Genomic DNA, 14,628 nt, shown 5'->3' with positions numbered 1-14,628 from the left:
CATCCGATATACCGAGTATTTAGTACCGATCTAAGACCGATACCGTCACATGCAATATTATCGAGTATCGATACTTCTCATTCGATATTTGAAAAATATCGGAAGAATCAATGTAAAGCATATAGGTAACTCATCACAATAGGGGTCTTCACATCGAGCTCGTATACGAATACCGAGCCGTAAACTGCGTATCTTCCATTACTCGTCAATGGAGGTGAGTATTTTTACTGCTGGGTATTTGTTTACGAGCTCGACATGAATCCCCCTAATATGTTACATCATCCAAACAGGGATGCCACATGTACAGATTAATCTGTATTTTACAGATTTTTGGCCGAAGTAACGATACAGAATCTTTATATACAGATATACAGATTTTTGGCGAAAAGTACAGATTTACAGATTTTTCGAAATTGACATTAATTTTTAAAAACAATCCAAATTTTATTTCATTAAATATTAAGAAAATTGAACATATTTTCAACTCCTCACTGGTTTTAAGCTAAAAATTTTGTTCATGTACCATAAAAACTTAAAAAATACAAAGTTCTTTATGTGTAAACAATACAGATTTATTTTACAGATATTTTTGTTCAAGATACAGATGCTCAGATTTTTTCAAGGGAAAACACAGATTTAAATGTGGCAACCCTGCATCCAAAGCGCAAATAACACACCACACGCAGTACCAGGGGGAATCTATCTGTCAAATATCGTGTAACCGTGACCAGCATATTTGGCAACAAGGCGTCCGGTTGTTTTGGTTTTTGTCGTTTTGATTGAAGTAAAATTCAGTAGAATTGTAACGTTCTTTTTTAACAAAACTCTAGAAATCGCGGAAAACTTTTATTCATACTGCGTTGCGTAGTGAAATTTGGTGGCAGCAGTCTGCAATTAGCTGAAAATCATGAACTTTCCTCGCCACACAGGAAATCTTTCAAACGTCATGGACCAACAAACTTCATGGACCAGAGTTGATCTGCGATAACGCACACATATATGAATTTTGACAGCAGTAAATCCCCCCTGCGCAGTACGCTTTGAATTAGCATTGGGCGATACGACGGAGAGTATCGATACTTCAGTATCGATACCCGAAGAACCAAGAGTATCGAGCTACTCAAAATATCGGTCAAAAAGTATCGATACCAGAAGTATCGATACTATAGCTGAGATCATTTTTTGAATTTTTGATAAATACATTTACTCAGGGTGGCCACTTTACCGGAAAAACGGGAAAAGCGGGAAAAAGCCGGGAATTTTAAATCACCGGGAAAAACATACGGGAAAACCGGGAAATTAGGCTTCACGCCGGGAAAATCATCGTCCTTCATGTCTGCCGCTTTATTTGTTCAACAGTTTCTGAGAAAATGTCAACATGAGACCCTGTTTTTTTTATGTTTACCTAACTTCCATGATTCTGCCGGATAGGGGAAAGCTGGTTGTTGGTTTCAGTTAAAGTCGACAGCGGCTTCGCAGCAAGATCTGCGTCAAATAAAATCAGGCTTGATCAGGTGGATAAATTTACTGTTCCGTAACATATATTGTCAGATTTTAAAGAAGTCAAAAAGTTATCAGCGTCGCGGGAGGCGTATTGAAACTTCTTGTGAATAGTGTTCGACATCACATCGGGGAGAATCCGGTCAAAAGTCAAATAGGACCGGAAACTTCGAGTCTCGATTTTATTTCGAACCGGACCGGAACGGAGCTACCCGGTTTGTACTTCCCGATTTTTGGTATGATTTTAACCACAAGCAGCAAAAAAAAAGCGTCGGTAAAGGGGAAGTCGAGACGACGGCTTTAGAGCCAGTTGGTGTTTGAGCATTCGCGGTAGCAGTCGAATGTCACGGGCTCCTTGACGCTTGATGGAAGCCTAGAGCTGATGAAGCCAACTTGTTGCGAGAGGATGAACGCCGTCAACACGGTTACCATTACTGGGAAGATCCCCATGAAGGTCTATCTCGGCGTCCAAGCCCAGCGTTGAAGGTAGAGTGAACTTTTTGACGTAGAATACGTCTTACGGCAACAATTACAGGGACCCAATTTCAATACAGGGATCCAATTTCAAAACCGAAAACATCGAGAGCGTCACAAAAATTGTCCAATTTCAAACGTTTTGAACCCAGTCAGTTTCCAACCGATTTCTGTCATTTTTGCAGCAATCGATTGGAAAATCATTTAAGCACCCGTCCAAATGCAGAAAATTGTAATCCGATTGTTCAAACTATTGTAATATTGAAAATTGTTGAACAATGTCGAAACGCAAATGTCGATTTTTGATTGGTCGCTTGCTGCCTGTTTCTCCTCAAGCAAATCAGTTTACTAGCAGCAGGCAGCAGCATCGGACATCAACACCGATGGCAGTAGGCGAAGGCAGCGTGGATCAGCAGCGGGCAACAGCGGCGGTGGTATGCATGTGCATGTTTATAGGCACCGCCACCACCACCGCCATCGCCACCACCGCCGCCGCCGCCACCATCACCACCACCGCCACCATCACCACCACCACCTATATAAGAGACTGTTTCTCCTCAAGCAAAACAGTTTTCTAGCAGCAGGCAACAACAGCGAACATCAACACCGATGGCAGTAGGCGATGGGATCAGAAGCGGGCAACAGCGGCGGTGGTAGTGGTTAGCTGCAGTTCTTATCTCTTTCAGTTCGGCTCCCCTTCGATCTGAGTTGGACCCCACCAGCGGTAATCCGATTCAGATATCGTTGGGCAAATACAACCCGAAACTGAAAGAGACTCGCACCGCCAGGTGGTTTGAGAAGCCACCATCATCCAGCGTATGTATAAATAGGGTGTGTGCACATATCGTGTGTGAATATTTGTAGCGTGTGTCCCTAATATATAAGGTGTGTGGCTAGCGTGTGTGGCTAGGGACGTTGCGATACCATCAAACATCGATACTTAGGATCGATACCTGTATCGAGAGCAAGTACTGATATTCCGATAGTATCGAGGCTAATGTATCGATACCTAAATGTATCGTTGTGCGATACCAGTTCATTCAAAATATATGTCATAATTCTTTTTTATTATTTATTCCTCAAGATAAAACGTTTAATTCAATTAAACCATTTATATAGATCATTTTACGAGACGTTTCTGAACTCAATCTATGAATGAAATTTTGACAGAAAGCTCTAAACCGCTGACATAACGCACGTAAAAGCAACATCAACAGCAGAATACGTGACACCTGTCAGTTCGTAAAATGGTCTAGAAATTTACTGAATCTAGAAACACCAGCTTCGGCAGAAACTTAGGGACCATACTTAAATGACGTAGCATTTATGGGGGGAGGGGGGATATCATCATTTTGTGACGAGGGGGGAAGGGGGGGTTGTAGTGAAATCGACGTAGCATTTTTTTTAAAGACTAATTTTTTTGCAGGAAAAATGTATTCTAAAAATACACTAAAACATTGCACAAAGTATTGCAGCGAGATCTGTCGAAATGTTTTTATCTGTGGCATTCTGAAATCTTCTAAAAGCTCTGCTACATAAACAATCACTTGGATTTCCAAACACACAATCTGTTTTGAATACAAAAATCGTTACTTTTTTGTGGCTATTAGGGTAGGGAACATATTCTAAGCAGCTTCAGAAACCGCCTGTGTATTTAGACGAAATACTCGAAATGTATTGGGTGAAATTCAAACAGTAGTATATCAATATGTTCTCTATCGTTTTGTCTGTCAGATTGTAAAACTAAGTTAGCAAACTTTAACAAGAATCATTCAAAGTTACCAATCGAGGGACACTATTTTAATCACCCCGAACCTATTTTAAGCAGTTTCCATATGTTTTGCAGGCGTTTTTTTCAGCAGCCGAAGTGGCTCCTGAATGGCTGCAATATAGGTCGATTTGTTTCAAATGATATTTCCGGAGTGATTTGCGATAAGAGCGCAACTAACAAAAGATAAACATTGAGGAATATCAGTTTGAAAATTTGCAAGTACATTTTCAAATCGTAATTTCAAAGGAAGTGACTAACATTAACATCAATACCAAAAATCGACGTAAAATAAACCTGGATTATAGTTTCCTAACAATACTACATTAAATTCGTGCGTTTATGGCTTAAATCTGCGCTTTTCTTCTAACCTTCTCCTAATGAGCCTTAAAGCATTCTGACAACGAGATTCGCCCACCTCTATTTCGCCTTAAAGCATTCTGACAACGAGATACGCCCATCTTTCTTTCGCCTTGTTTTTATTTTTCCTTTAGTTACGCCTCTTTAAATGCGCCTTTATTTTGAAAACAAAAGTTGATCCGCCCTTTACTGTCGCCTGTTTACGAAATATTTCGCAAATAAGCCCGTTGCTTCAAAACAATGTAAAGGGCCTAGTTCCAAAGCATCTTTTGTTTTGGGTAAACTGTTTTATCGCCCTTTACTAAAAACTTGATTTAAATAATTTTATCGATTTATACAAAAGAAAGGATTCTTGCCATGAATTGTGTGAGTCTTTTGGAAACCAATGGTGTAATAAAACGATTTGTTTACATTTTGTTCGAAAAAATTCAATTTTTGCAAATGAACAGTTTGGATTTCGCCATGGGCATTCCACAACTCATTAATTGCTCAGAGTTACTAATATGATACGAGCTAACAAATCTGAAGGTTATTCCACTGGAGCTGCTATTTTAGACATAGAAAAAGCATTCGACAGTGTTTGGCATAAAGGTTTGATTGCGAAATTGCAAACTTTTAATTTTCCAATTTTCCTAATCAAAATTTTAAAAAATTATCTTACTGATCGAACTCTGCAGGTTGTCTATCAGAATTCAAAATCTGATAGATTTCCTGTCAGAGCAGGTGTACCTCAAGGTTCAGTCTTGGGTCCAGTCCTGTACAACATATTCACTTCAGATCTTCCTGATTTGCCTCCAGGATGCACAAAGTCATTGTTCTGCGATAACACAAGCATTTCCGTAAAAGGAAAAAGTCTTCGTGTCATATGCAGTCGATTGCAGAAAAGTTAAGATATTTTTGACGTTGGACTAACGTCTATATCGAAGTTAGGCACCTGAATTTAAAAATCTAGTAATTCAACCGGGGAAAACCAGGGAAAAGTGGTCAGGTTTTGAGCGCTTATATATCAGTCATTTCTTTTCAGAATTTCGAGGTTTTGGCATCAACCGATCAGAAATTCTTTTACGGTTGAATTTATGTAACAAAAATAACCTATTGTTCGAGATACACTATTGAAAAATTGATAAATCACATCGATTGTCTAAATTATACCGAGCAACCAATCACCACCTCTCTTCACAAGCACAGTCGACACTAACGGATACAACCGATCTGACTTTGTAAACAGTCTCGCAGCTTTCAACCAATAACGAGCTCGCTTTCGGTAGCTGCAACAGGTGTTTCAACACCGTTTTAAAATGCTTCTTTTATCATTACCACTGAACAGATTCTAAACACCAATGGCTTGATTGATAGGGGAAATATTGCGCAAGATTGTCATATAATAATTTAAATATGTTTTCGATACTAAACTAGTTAAAAGTTGTGTTAAAAGTCGTGCACATTCAACCAATCACAAGCTCGCTTCTTGTTTGCTCGCGGATGGATTTTTGCTTTGGGCTATATAATAGCCTGTGTCGTCTCATAGCAAGTGGAAGGCCTCATCAGTTAACAAGTGGAAGGCCACCAGGCCGGTCTTGTATAATCAGCAGCGGTGGCTGATTCCAGCGGCCAAACTGAGCTGCAGCAGAACCAGAGCGGTAGTATCAGGCAGCAGCGGCGGAGGTAGTGGGCAGCTGCATTTCTTCATTCAGTTCGGTTCTCCTTCGATCTGAGTTGGGTGAAAACAGCCAGAAACTGCACGAGCCAGCACCGCCACTAGGAAAGCTACCGCCATTTAGTGTGTGTGCAGTGTGCACATATAGCGTATGTGCATCTGTATTGCTATGACATTTGCGATGATAGGGATGGCGCTGTTGCGTGTGTATGGCTAGCTATAGCGTGTGTAAGACACTAGCATGTGTAGCATATTATGGCTATTGCGTGTATATCTTCAGCGTGTTTACGGATAGTTATAGCTTGTGTGTGGATAGCTGCTGCGTGTGTAATGATTAGTTATAGCGTATGTATGGATAGTAATAGCACATGGTTGGATAGCTTATGCGTGTGTATAGATAGTTGTATCGGATGTATGGAAAGGAATAGCGTGTGTATGAATAGCTTCGGCATGTGTGTATAAAAAACTATAGCTACAGCGTGTGTATGAATAGTTTTAACGCCTGTTTAGATAGTTATAGCATGTGTGTGAATAACTATAGCGGGTGTTTATCGAAGATTATTATTGTCATTGAAAATATTAAAATGTCTTAACGAACACAGTTGTGAATTTGATTTTACAGCAGCGTTTTAACTTCTTCAGTCAGTCTTAATTCATCGAGGAAAAATTACTACCTATGAATGATCAACACTTATTTACTAGAAATTTGATTTAGATCAAAACGGGTTCTTTTGAGTATCATAAATTATTGGTAAAAAGAGTTGCAAGTTTTCTCAATGAGCATTCATTAAATTTTCGTTTTTGTTTCTCGGTGCGCGGTTTTGATTTTGTTTCTCGCACACAGAGAAAGAAACAAACTTGTCGCTATCGTGAAAAATAACAAAACAACTAGAAATGCTCTAAATCACAACTGAAGAAGTTAAGATATTATCCTGTCACTCGCCCAAACCTTGATAACAACAACCGAAAAACGTGTGATTGAGCTCTTGCTATATTGAGTTATTGAACCAAACGTTTTTGTTTTTCAAATACATGAAGTTATATGCTGGGCTGGAACTAACCTAGCATGAGTTTTATCGATTAAATGTCAAACAATTTTCAAATTTAAAATTTTCGTTTGAATCGTTCTGGGCTCCAATTTCAGATAGTTTCGTAAAGTTTGCTTTTTGCTTAGATAGGAAAATTTTACCAATTCGCTCAATTAAATGATTGTCTTGGTAGTGCAGCAAACAAAGGGTTGATTCGAATATGTATGAAATGACAGCGATTAAATAAAAGATATCCATTCTTTTAGTATATATTATTATTTATAACGTTTTAACGTCTCAGCATTCAGAAATGCACTGTTAGATAAAATTGCAGCAAATACTAGAGTTGCAATTCTCTCTATTATTTGTTTTAATGGAATATAAGAATACCGTAGTCCAACGTCATGCGGTCGTGTCTTGAATACCACCCTCCTACTTTTTTCTTCCTACTTGCAAAAGTGGAAAATCTCTCCCAATGCTTCTAAAACTCGAATGATAATTTTTCCGCATAAGCCTAGGGCTTCTTTCCTCAAGCCAAACAATAATCACGTTGTCAAGATGAATGGGGTTATTTTAAGTTGGTCCGACAAGGTTAAGTACTTGGGACTAATTTATGATAAAAAACTTATTTTCAAAGAGCACATTGAGAGTATACAAGCCAAGTGCATCAAATATACGAGATGTTTATATCCTCTCAATAACAGGAATTCTAAACTTTGTTTAAAGAACAAACTTTTGATTTACAAACAAATTTTTAGACCAGCAATGCTTTATGCTGTACCGATCTGGTCAAGTTGCTGTTCAACAAGGAAGAAAACGCTCCAAAGGATTCAGAATAAAATTCTGAAAATGATTTTGAAGCGTCCTCCTTGGTTTGGTACACTCGAATTACATAGACTTTTCGACAAAAATCGTTGCAATCCTCAATTGCTACGATAAGCTCTCTTTATAGCCAATAAGTTAGCAATTAAGTTAGTTGTAAGTTTACTTCCCCTTTTCTGACAAGTAGGTTTAAATCCCTACGAATGATAAGTCCTAATTGCGAAAGCAAACAAATCCCAACAATTAAAATTACAAATATCTAACAGTGTTGAGAAGTGACCATTTGTGATTGGACACACATACTCATTATTTACTAATATTTATCATAAATACTTAAGCTACTAACAAATCCCCCCTTTAAAAAAAAAAAAAGAAGCGGGCAACAGCGGCAGTGGTAGTGGTTAGCTGCACTGCCCCTGTTTACATAGTTGACGTAAGAGCCAAAATTACCAAAATGCACTTTTCGTTGATTCAGCTTCCTTTCCCTAAGATACATACACTACAGATGGAAAGAAAACTATTTTGTTCTAAAACTTTTGAGAAATATTGGAAAAACGTTTTGGCGTAACTGCCAATTGGTTGCAAAAACTGGCGTCACTCCATACAAGGTGCAATTGTCTATGTTAAGTCGTTTTACTCGACTGTCTAACTACTGTCTGTTTGCCTAAGTTAAGTCGTTTAATTCGACAAATATTCCATGGAAAGGGGAAAGGGGGATTGAATTCTTGTATTGAATAATAATATTTTTACAAACACTCAGCCTCAGGAAGGTCTAAAGTCACCGTCTTCTTTCCCCCTACTAGTGGATATTTGCATCAGATGAAATAAATAAAACGTTTGTGTATATTACGGTGGGTAAATTAAATCGATTTGCCAGAACGTTTTTATGGTTCTTTTTGGGGTTTAAAACAATTCTGACACTACCGAAAGTGGATTTATCGATAGCTCTCTAGGAAGAAACATGCGAAAAAGTTTTCCTATACTAATTTTCATACAAATTTATGTACATGCGTATGTAATGCACCAATCAGAGGCGCGAGTAATCCATATTCGGCAGGTTTAGCATTGTCTGGGGGCCTAAATCGAACAATAAAAAAGTAGGAGGGTGGTATTCAAGACACGACCGCATGACGTTGGACTACGGTATTCTTATATTCCATTAAAACAAATAATAGAGAGAATTGCAACTCTAGTATTTGCTGCAATTTTATCTAACAGTGCATTACTGGATGCTGAGACGTTAAAACGTTATAAATAATAATATATACTAAAAGAATGGATATCTTTTATTTAATCGCTGTCATTTCATACATATTCGAATCAACCCTTTGTTTGCTGCACTACCAAGACAATCATTTAATTGAGCGAATTGGTAAAATTTTCCTATCTAAGCAAAAAGCAAATTTTACGAAACTATCTGAAATTGGAGCCCAGAACGATTCAACCGAAAATTTTGAATTTGAAAATTGTTTGACATTTAATCGATAAAACTCATGCTAGGTTAGTTCCAGCCCAGCATATAACTTCATGTATTTGAAAAAAAAAAAACGTTTGGTTCAATAACTCAATATAGCAAGAGTTCAATCACACGTTTTTCGGTAGTTGTTATCAAGGTTTGGGCGAGTGACAGGATAATATCTTAACTTCTTCAGTTGTGATTTAGAGCATTTCTAATTGTTTTGTTATTTTTCACGATAGCGACAAGTTTGTTTCTTTCTCTGTGTGCGAGAAACAAAATCAAAACCGCGCACCGAGAAACAAAAACGAAAATTTAATGAATGCTCATTGAGAAAACTTGCAACTCTTTTTACCAATAACTTATGACAGTCAAAAGAACCCGTTTTGATCTAAATCAAATTTCTAGTAAATAAGTGTTGATCATTCATAGGTAGTAATTTTTCCTCGATGAATAAAGACTGGCTGAAGAAGTTAAAATCGCTGCTGTAAAATCAAATTCACAACTGTGTTCGTTAAGACGTTTTAATATTTTCAATGACAATAATAATCTTCGATAAACACCCGCTATAGTTATTCACACACATGCTATAACTATCTAAACACGCGTTAAAACTATTCATACACACGCTGTAGCTATAGCTATCCATACACACGCTATTCCTTTCCATACATCCGATACAACTATCTATACACACGCATAAGCTATCCAACCATGTGCTATTACTATCCATACATACGCTATAACTAATCATTACACACGCAGCAGCTATCCACACACAAGCTATAACTATCCGTACACACGCTGAAGATATACACGCAATAGCCATAATATGCTACACATGCTAGTGTCTTACACACGCTATAGCTAGCCATACACACGCAACAGCGCCATCCCTATCATCGCAAATGTCATAGCAATACAGATGCATATACGCTATATGTGCACACTGCACACACACCCAACGTTTTCACTCAACGATATCTGAATTGGATTACCGCTGGTGGGGTCCAACTCAGATCGAAGGAGCACCGAACTGAATGAAGAAATGCAGCTTCCCACTACCTCCGCCGCTGCTGCCTGATACCACCGCTCTGGTTCTGCTGCAGCTCAGTTTGGCCGCTGGAATCAGCCACCGCTGCTGATTATACAAGACCGGCCTGGTGGCCTTTCACTTGTTAACTGATGACTGCTATGAGACGACACAGGCTATTATATAGCCCAAAGCAAAAATCCATCCGCGAGCAAACAAGAAGCGAGCTTGTGATTGGTTGAATGTGCACGACTTTTAACACAACTTTTAACTAGTTTAGTATCGAAAACATATTTAAATTATTATATGACAATCTTGCGCAATATTTCCCCTATCAATCAAGCCATTGGTGTTTAGAATCTGTTCAGTGGTAATGATAAAAGAAGCATTTTAAAACGGTGTTGAAACACCTGTTGCAGCTACCGAAAGCGAGCTCGTTATTGGTTGAAAGCTGTGAGACTGTTTACAAAGTCAGATCGGTTGTATCCGTTAGTGTCGACTGTGCTTGTGAAGAGAGGTGGTGATTGGTTGCTCGGTATGATTTAGACAATCGATGTGATTTATCAATTTTTCAATAGTGTATCTCGAACAATAGGTTATTTTTGTTACATAAATTCAACCGTAAAAGAATTTCTGATCGGTTGATGCCAAAACCTCGAAATTCTGAAAAGAAATGACTGATATATAAGCGCTCAAAACCTGACCACTTTTCCCTGGTTTTCCCCGGTTGAATTACTAGATTTTCAAATTCAGGTGCCTAACTTCGATATAGACGTTAGTCCAACGTCAAAAGTTTGTTCTGGCTCTGTGCTGTCAAGTTTGCATTTTTCCTTGTAACGATTACCCACCTTAGCGTAAATGTAAGTTTTTGTGCATGTGTTTGTGTGTATATGTGTGTGGGTTTGTATGTGTGTTTGTGCGTATTTGTCTAATTGAAACTGCCGATGACAATAATTGACGTTTGACCGAAACACGATTGATAAAACTAATTCAACTGCGTGGCAGAGTAGGAAGTAGTCAAGTTTTTACGCCAAGCTATGCGAACAATCTGCGAGAAAAATGCATGTTTATTCGCATCAACTGGCGTAGCGGTTTTTCTGGATTAATTATCATGGGCAGACTCGTATAATCCATGGGGCCTCTATTAAAACATCAATCTTCATAGAATTGACAGACTACTCTATTGAAATTGTATCTCAATATAATTATTTGTGTTAAAATACCAAAAACACGTTTTTCTCGCAATGATGGTGTTGGTTGTTACGTCAACTATGAAAACAGGGGCAGTGCAGTCCTACCTCTTTCAGTTCGGCTCCCCTTCGATCTGAGTTGGACCCCACCAGCGGTAATCCGATTCAGATATCGTTGGGCAAATACAACCCGAAACTGAAAGAGACTCGCACCGCCAGGTGGATTGAGAAGCCACCATCATCCAGCGTATGTATATACAGGGTGTATGCACATAACGTGTGTGAATATTTGAAGCATGTGTCCCTAATATATAAGGTGTGTTGCTTGCTTTAAAGCGTGTGTGTATGTTTATGGCGTGTATGCATGCCTGTAGCGCGTGTGTGCATGTTTATAGCGCGTGTGGCTTGCTATATAGCGTGTGAATGTCTAGCGTGTCTGTGCATGTCTATAGAGCGTGTGGCTAGAGTGCGTGGCTTGCTATATAGCGTGCGTGGCTAGCAGTATAGCGGTTGAAATTTTCATATATACACTACCCGTCATAAGTTTGGAATCGCTTTACTGAGTATTGCAACACCCCTGAAAAGCTTAGCATCACTCAAAATGGGCAAATTTCTGTAACTGTAACTGTAATATGCTTGACCAGAACTGGTGGCACAAGCCGAACACCGCAACTTTGTGGGTAGTAATGATCACGCGATAAGTTGAAGTCTAAATATGAAAAACTGCATGCTAGGGTGCCTGGGTTTAATACTGAATTACCCCGCATAGCCACCATACAGTAGCCTTTGACCTTCGGAACAAGTTTGCTGGAAACCGCAACTTTCTAGGTTGTCAAAAACACGAGATATCCGCCTATTCCAGGTGATGCTAAACTTTTCGAGAGGCGTTGCAATATTCAAACTGGGTGTTGCAATACTCAGTAAAGCGATTCCGAACTTATGACGGGTAGCGTAATTGCTAACAAATCACCTCATGTAGAATTTGATTATCACTGTGAATCATTCAAAACTAAATAAAAAATTTGCCATGTTGAAAAATTATTCAATTGTCAATAAATGGCATTGACATACACAATTAACCTCAAAGTTTATCTGAAGAATTATCCCCAATTCAGTGTTTTCCCAAACCTATTCCAAGAAATACATTGGCATAAGACAGACTGTCGTATTCTACGTTACCTCTGCGGTCGTGTCTTATAAACAACCTCTTCAACTTTTTGTTTCTTATTTTACTTACCGTTTTCATCCCAATTCAACTTGTTTTCTTACAATTAAGATTTTGTTTTTTTAAAGAATGTTGAAGTCTCATCGCACTCTTTTGATTTTCCGATAACACTATTGATGTATTTTTTTTTCATACAGTAACAAAAAAAATAATAAAGAATACTTACATGAATGTTGCATTTAATTTCTTTATTAAAATTAGGAGAATATAAAAAATGACGGAGTAATAGTCTACAGAATCGATGAGTATCCAGTGGCGTTCCTAATAGACTCTGGTGCTGCTATAAACACAATCACGGAGGATGATTTAATGGCTCTTGTTGATTGCAAGGCAAAGTTATATAATAAGAGATCTCATTGCGATCGACGGCTTACTGCATACGCCAGTCAAGTTCCTTTGCGTATTACAATGACATTTGAAGCTTGGATTTCGATTAATGAAACTAAACCAAAAACCTTCGCTGAATTTTTTACCATTGAGGGAGCAAATAAATCTTTGCTCTGTAAAAGTACTGCGGAAGAACTCAAAATTCTGAAGGTTGGCCTTGACGTTGTTAACATCGATGTGAGAGACGGTGTTTTTTCCAAAGTTCCCCAACGTTCAAATTAAACTGTCAATAGATCCGAACATACCTCCGCGTAAAATAGCATACTTAAGAATAGCAGTTGCAATGGAGGAGAAAGTGGACTCAAAATATTACAAATGTTGCGTAATGATGTCATCGAACCGGCCGTAGGTCCACCGGAGTGGATATCTCCGATGGTAGTGGTTCCGAAAGGCAAGAGCGATATTTGTTTATGCATAAACATGAAATACCCTAACCAAGCTATACGGCGCGAATATTATCCGCTTCCAATGATCGACACATTACTGAACAAGCAACGGGGTTCGAAATTCTTTTCCAAACTAGACATTACATCCGCATTCCACCACATTGAACTTCATCCAGATTCTCGTGGTATAACCACATTTATGACCAGTAGAGGCCTGATGCGATTCAAAAGGCTGATGTTCGGCATAAATTGTGCGCCGGAAATTTTCCAGCGGGTTATGTCCGGAATACTGGCTGGAATTGAGGGTGTAGTAATATATATCGACGATATAGTGGTATCAGGGAGAACAAGAGAAGAACACGACGCTCGCCTACAAGAGGTGCAAGCAGTTTTAAAGGAAAATAACGCTACGCTAAACCAGGGGTGGCATTGTGCAGCTCGATTCAACGATTTTCGCTATTTTCGAGCACGTCACATACTGCCAGTTTTGCTCTAAGCTTAAAAGGAGCTGTCATTGTCATTTGTCCTTCGGCTCATCTAACCCGCTAAGTCGAAAAAATACAAAAAACGAAACATAACGCTCTCCAGCGATCATTTAGTTTTGTTCGAGTAACTCGAAACGAAATGCGCAATGTCACCCCAGGACAAATGCGTGTTTGGTACAACGAAACTTGAAATTTTGGGCTATGAGGTCAGTGCGGCCGGAATTAGCCCTTCTGCAGATAAAATTTCTGCGATACAGAACTTCAGACAGCCGGAGACGAAGGACGAAGTACGTAGCTTCCTTGGCCTCATTAATTTCGTGGGACAATTTATTCCAGACTTATCTACAAGGACTGAACCCCTCCGTGAATTCATACGCGGAGACGTGGAAAATTTTGGTGTTGCCCAGCAAGAGGCTTTCGATGACTTACGAAACGCTCTTTCAAGTACTGTGTGTAAACAGGGATTTTTCGATCCCAGAGATAGAACAGAGTTGTTCGTAGTTGCGTCTTCCGTTGGTCTAGGTGCCGTGTTAACGCAGAAGGATGATTCAAACAAGTCACGAATAATATGTTTAGCTTCCAAAGGATTAACAAAAACCGAACGGATCTATCCGCAAACCCAGAGAGAGGCGCTGGCTGTTGTATGGGCAGTTGAAAAGCTGTATCCTTACCTGTTTGGGACAAAATTTACTGTATTCACGGATCACAAGACATTAGAATACATATTCGGGGGAAAGCATCAAAACGGGAAACGTGCCTGTAGCAGAGCTGAAGGTTGGGCCTTGCGTCTTCAACCTTATGACTTCGAGGTTTGTAAACAATATTTATTTTTATTATTAAGTTACGATTGGGAATTT

General features: G+C 38.9%; 1 protein-coding gene across 1 annotated transcript in view; it reads left to right on the top strand.

Moving 5' to 3' along the window:
• Window positions 1-14,628, top strand: part of LOC129723344 (uncharacterized) — a 40,158-nt gene that overhangs the window by 22,992 nt on the left and 2,538 nt on the right. The window lies entirely within an intron of this gene.

Source organism: Wyeomyia smithii, chromosome 2 (genome assembly GCF_029784165.1).
Source record: "Wyeomyia smithii strain HCP4-BCI-WySm-NY-G18 chromosome 2, ASM2978416v1, whole genome shotgun sequence".
NCBI classification, from domain to species: Eukaryota; Metazoa; Arthropoda; class Insecta; order Diptera; family Culicidae; genus Wyeomyia; species Wyeomyia smithii.
The sequence above is the reverse complement of the archived record's forward strand: the minus strand, read 5'-3'. Positions and strand labels throughout refer to the sequence as shown.